This window comes from Rattus rattus, chromosome 6 (assembly GCF_011064425.1).
Source record: "Rattus rattus isolate New Zealand chromosome 6, Rrattus_CSIRO_v1, whole genome shotgun sequence".
NCBI classification, from domain to species: Eukaryota; Metazoa; Chordata; class Mammalia; order Rodentia; family Muridae; genus Rattus; species Rattus rattus.
The window spans coordinates 6,336,741-6,342,799 of record NC_046159.1 but is presented as its reverse complement, the minus strand read 5'-3'; the positions used below and the strand labels follow the sequence as shown (position 1 = coordinate 6,342,799).

At 46.8% G+C, this 6,059-nt stretch overlaps 1 pseudogene; it reads right to left on the bottom strand.

The window, feature by feature from the left end:
• Window positions 1-2,662: 2,662 nt before the first annotated feature.
• Window positions 2,663-4,643, bottom strand: LOC116903696 (annotated as a pseudogene).
• Between the last annotated feature and the right edge of the window lie 1,416 nt (window positions 4,644-6,059).

The following is a 6,059-nucleotide window of genomic DNA, read 5'->3' as shown; positions in this document are numbered from 1 at the left end:
TTCTTCTGAATTTCTTTTCTTTTTGTGGGCAAGACCGGATACAATGTCAGGGAAGAAGGAAGACTCTGTGGGAAGGTGTGGCATCAGGAATGTGAAGCTATTTGATCCCATCTTAGCTGACCAGGAAGTTGAGAAAGAACAGGAAGTGGTTTGGGCTATAAAACCTCAAGGCTGGGATTCCAGTGACCCACACTTCCTTCCGTAAGGTTCCACCTCCTAAAGGTCCCACCGCCTTCTGGAACAGCGCCACCAGCTGGAAACTGGGTGTTTACACATGCAAGCCCCAGGGACAGTTTGTATTAAAAGTTCAAGCAGCAGGCTACTGACCCTTCTCCACCCTTTCGAAACAACCCTTCTCAATTCCTTGCACGTCTCATGTCTTCTGGAGAGTTTACTATCTCTTAAGTCATTTTCAGCAAATTCCTCTCTGATCTTTCTCCTTTTCTCTCTATACAGTTGCTAACCCTCACACTCAGGTATGGTGGAATTTTTCTTCTCCCTCGTCCTATTCATGTATTTATATATCCGTTCACTGATGAGCCCATGCATTCTATAAAGAAATGCACCCTTAGGCTTCCATTGTCTCTTCCTTGCCACAACACTGGATCTTTTAACTTCTCATTGGCATCATAACCACCTGCTACCAGCTTTCTTGATTCAAACGCCTCTGAAATATTTTAATAAAAAATTCCACCTATTCACTGTGTATGTCTCTGTGTGACTGTGGAGGTCAGAGGACGACTTGCTGGGGTCAGTTCTTTCCTTCCATCGTGTGGGTCCCAGGGATTGAACTCAGGTTGTCAGGCTTGGTAGGAAGCACCCTCATGGAGCCATTGATCTTTGATTAAACTTTTAAAAAAAAGCTATTTGTCTTTCCAATATGTAAAAAACAAATAAAACTAACAAACCCAAGACTACTTCTCATAACACTCAAAAGAAACCTTCACTGGCCTTTATGGCTGACACCTGACTCCCTCTCCCTACCCTGAACTGCTCACTGCCCTCAGACCTGGAACCCTTTGGCCGAGCCCTGCAGGACTGGCTGCCCATGGGGGGAGTGATTGGCTCAGCCTTTACCCGATGAAGGAGGCTGCCCTCACCAGCTCAGCTGGACCATCCTTTCTGTCACTTCCAATTTCACGTTCTATCACTGTCTTGCTCAACTGGAAAGAAAATCACATCTTGTCTCAATGGTTCACCATGATGTCCTTGGTCCTAGAACAGTGCTGGGAAAATTGGACATTCGACGTCTATTTGCTGAGGAGGAATGGGTGAATGGATGGATAGGCAGGCAGAGAACGACTGTGAGCGAGACCCAGAAGAGAGAGCGTTTGCTGGGACTGAGCTGAGGATGAGAATCGAAATGGCCACGATACGAACATTTTCTGTGGTTATTGGGATACTAAATTGCCTATAACTGTACACTCAATTTCCAAGGTGCTGCTGAATTCAGGAATCAAACAAAGAAAGCAAAAATATTACAAAGGCTTCGAAAAAAAATCCCGTGCCTTAAAATCATTTTCTTCCTCTTCTGTCCTCTGGGCTCCCTCTCGTATTTGTGCCATAATAAATTCATACCAAACACAAAGAACAGGGAGGGAGTAGGTCTCTTTCCTCCCCACAAAGCTAAGCACCTGTGCTACACCCAGCTGAGGCTTTTCCTCTGGGAAGCAGGAGCACATTTGCTGTGTTACTGAAGCTTCTCAGAGCATACATTGAGCATACATTTCGCAGAGCACTCTACAGCTAGATGGCAGCACTTCTTGATTCTAGATTTCTTTTTCTTTTAAATCTGATCTTAGATGATGCAAAAATGAAGTGACAGGAGAAACAATGAGGGAAAAAAATCTGTCCTGACTTGGGGCTTCACCTTTCCAGGCATGGAGAGCTTTGCCAGGTGGCACAGGATACACACACACACACACACACACACACACACACACACACACACATGCGCACACACATAAACACACACATGCATGCACACACGTGTGCACACATGAGCACACACGCGCATGTGCTCATGCACACTCATGTGCACACATGTGCACACACACACACACCACAAACTATTTATACCAGCACCTCATTAGGGCACATGGAGTATGAGAACATGAGGAAATTAGAACCATGGTTCCTATGGAAAAGGGAAGGGTTCTCCTGACTTTCCTTCTCTCTAGTGGAGGTGCATGTGATTACATGCATGTTTGCGTGTGTGTGGACACTGGTGTAGCAAGTGCACATGTAGGCCTGAGGTTGACTTTAGGAATCTTCCTGGATCACATCCCACCTTATTCTTAGAGGCAGGGTTGGTCAATCAAACTCAGAGCTCACTTATGTGACTAATTTTGCTAGCCAGCTTGCTCTGGGACTCCTGGGGTATAATCTATTTTTATTGTACAATTTATTCATTTTTACTTATTTGGGGACATTGTAATTGAAGTGGCTTGAATGAGAATAGCCTCTTACTTAGGCTCATATATTTGAATACGTGGTTCCTAGATGGTAGGATTGTTTGGAAAGGCTTAGAGGGTGTGGCCTTGTTGGAAGAAGTGTGTTACTGGGAAAGGCCTTTTATTTTTTATTTTATTTATTTATTTTTTTTAGGGAGAGAAAATAAGGAACGTTTCTCATTCCTAGGGGATGGTTGTGCGGAGTCAGCTCAGAAAGCCCCAATTTCAGTGATTTCCAAGACCCAGCAGTGGTAGAACACTGCTCCCGCAGGCCTTCCAGTTGGCCCAGAAGGAGATGGACTAGAGAGGGACACACCGTCATCAGATTTCCCAGTCCAGGGGCTGTTGGGGAGCAACATGGCAGGATGGGTACTATGCTCCTGGCAGCCCTGACACCAAGGGCTGTGGGCGGAGGGGCAGCTGGGTTCTCAGGAGGATGGGCTCTCTGGGTGGAAGCCGCCCCTCGGCTGGGCAACAAATTCCATGGGGCTGCGGGCCATGGTACCAGCAGCTCTGTGCACTGGTGTGGACCGCATGGCTGAGATAGGGTAAGGAGGAGAAGAGACACTGGAGAGGACAGGGCCAGGCACTCTTCCCAGGATGGCGAACTGACTGCTCAGGGAAGGTAAGCCTGAACAGCTGCGGAGGAAGAACCAGAGCCCCATGGGAAAGGCCAGGGCACCAGGGGTTGTGGGTGAGGGCTCCATCTGTGCTGCATAGCTGTTGAGGTGAGAGAGGAGGCAAATCCGGACAGCGTCTGCATGGCTGCTGGGTCCTTCCAGGACCCCTGGATTTGTTGTGATCTTAGTGAGGCATTCCCAAAAACCAATGCTCTGGAAGTCAACAGCCAGGGCTCGGGCACCAAAGAACCTTGTGCCACCGGAGGCATGGAGCATCTTTAAGTGATCTGCAAAACCGCAGCTTTTTCCAGCTTAGATGGGCCCTGTTTCTCAAAAGCACTGGGGATCAATCGTCGCAATTCAGAAAGGCTGCTGTTGATGCGGTCTTAATCCCTTTCTATGATCCCTCTGCGTCTCTTCCGGGCTTGCATCTGCGAAGGGCTGGGGGTGGTCAGCGGCCTGGATATCTGGCTGCAGGAGAAGAGAAAGGCTAGTTTCTCAGAGCTGAGGGATCATCTCCCTGACCTAGGCTGACCTGGGAGGCCAAGCTGGCAGCAGGCGGGGAGGGAGTGGGGGAATGAGGTGCTTAAGGGCGGGGCTTCCAAGTGGCCACAGTCTCCTATGCCAGGAAGGGACACAGAGCATGTATGAGAGAAGTCTCCTGCTCTTCCTTTCTATCTGGAGACCCATTCCTTCAGGGCCAAGACCTCCGGGCTCTCCCATCTTCCTGCCTGTTAGCCTGCCGGTGGCTTGCTTAGCCCCTGCCCCTGTGGGCAGGAAACCCTGGTGGATGGGCTTTAATGTTTCAAAAGATTGTTATTTCAGTGTGCTACTTGCCTCCTTCTTATGGAGATGTGAGAGTAGGCTGTTTCTGCTGCCACCATGGAATCTAATCCACTGGAATCAGTAAATGTAATTAAACATTTTGTTTTATAAGTTGCTTTGATCATAGTAGCTTTTTTTTCCCCTTAGGGTCTCATCGTGTAGCCCTGGCTAGCCTGGAATTTGTGTAGACCAGGCTGGCCCTGAACTCACTAAGATCTGCCTGCTTCTGCCTCCCAAGTGCTGGAATTAAGACAGGAGCCACGGCATCCAGCAAGTCATACATTTATCACAGCAATAGAAAAATAACTAATAGAATGATTGCATTGGTTCCAAGTTTGAAAATAAATCAAATTGATGCTTTTTATTTGTTCCTTTATGTACATGGGCCAGGAATGGTTAAGAACAAATTCAGAATGATGACTTCTAGGAGAGGAGCTGGAAGAGGTAGTAAGAAAAGAGATTCCAAATATATGTAACTTTAAAATAAGGTTAAGGTGTCAAGATTCGATAAGTTCAGAACTAGTGGCACATACATAACCTTGGCACTTGGGAAGCTGAGGCAGAAGGGCCTGTAGTTTTGGGCCAGCTTGGGCTACACATAAGACACATAAGAAAAAATTTGATGACTGTGGTAGGAACAGTGAAAATGGACACCATCATTTCTTTATTCTGTTATGCTCTATCAAAGTTATGTTTTCAAAAGTAAAAGAAAAGAGGAGAGTTGGATAAAAAAGACTCACACCATTCTCGCAGCCTGAGTTTAACCTAGGAATGAGATGCTCCTCCCTTGTGGAAGGGCATTCGTCATTGGCTGTACTTTGCTATAGCCTGAATTATACAGCTAAAGATGTTTGAAATGTTCCAGGGTTCAGATTTGCTGTAAATAGATGAGTTCAGGGGAAATGGTGTGTGTATGTGTGCATGTGCATGTGTGTGCATGTGTGTGTGTGTGTGTTTGTGTGTGTGTGTGTGCATGTGCATGTGTGTGCATGTGTGTGTGTGTGCATGTGTGTGTGTGTGTGTGTGTGTGCGTGTGCACGTGTTCAAATATGAGGAATGTGTACTTTACTTCCACCACATGGCCAGAAGATCTTCCGTGTAAGATGTCGCCCCATACCCTGTCAGAATAAACTGCCAAGCATTTCAGTGAGAATGCCAGCAGGGCACATGGCATAGTCATGCTCCGTGCTGATAGGACCTCAACTGGGACTCACTGATGCTCATATTTGGGGACTGATTTTGGGGAATGACTTACATTTCTAACTTTCCTGAGTTGGTATGGCTGAATAGCCAAGGGGATTTTCCTGTCATCTCTGAAGCCTGGGTTGTGGTGGCTGCAACAGCTAAGACAGGCTGGGTATCTCTCCTTATTAGCCCAGCTTCTTTGACTGACTGGCTCGAGCTTCCTTCAACTGTGGCTATCTCAGGATCATTGGGTTTCTCACCTGGTATTCATCCCCCCTCAGAGAAAGTGTTCCAGGAGCTAGAATAGAAGCTGCTGGCCCTTTCAGATTTGAGTTTGGACCTAACAGTGCAACTTTGATCGTGTTCTGTTGATCAGATCTGACAAAGGGGCAGCCCAGATCACTACAGGGAGCACAGAGCTCATCACCTGTGAGGGAGTCTCTATGGGCTTGTAGCCACCTTGCGTTTTCAAGGACATGTGACTCCTCCAACACCAAGATCCTTTGGTGTAGCACAAACATTTCATGGCAGATAAGTAGCCCTGCCTTTTCAGTCTCTGATCATGTCTTACATGGGAGACAGGGATGCTTACAGGTTAATGATGTCAGTGTGAGGGTCACGTAGAATCAGGTCCAGATCCTGACCCCATTCCTCATTACAGGTGCCACTTTAGGTTGGCCATTCCTTTTTGTTAATTTAAAAAAGTATTTGAGATTTTATACATATTTACAGGGCTATTTTGATCACATTTACCCTTTGCTATCTCTCTATTCTCCCAACTCCCCTTCACACTCCCTTCCCTACTTCATGTCCCCTTCCTTCCTTCCTTCCTTTCTTCCTTCCTTCCTTCCTTCCTTCCTTCCTTCCTTCCTTCCTTCCTTTCTTTTCCTTCTTCCTTTCTCTTTATGTAGTGGTTTATATATGCTCAGCCCAGGGAATAGCACTGTTAGAAGGTGTGGTCTTATTGGAGTGGGTG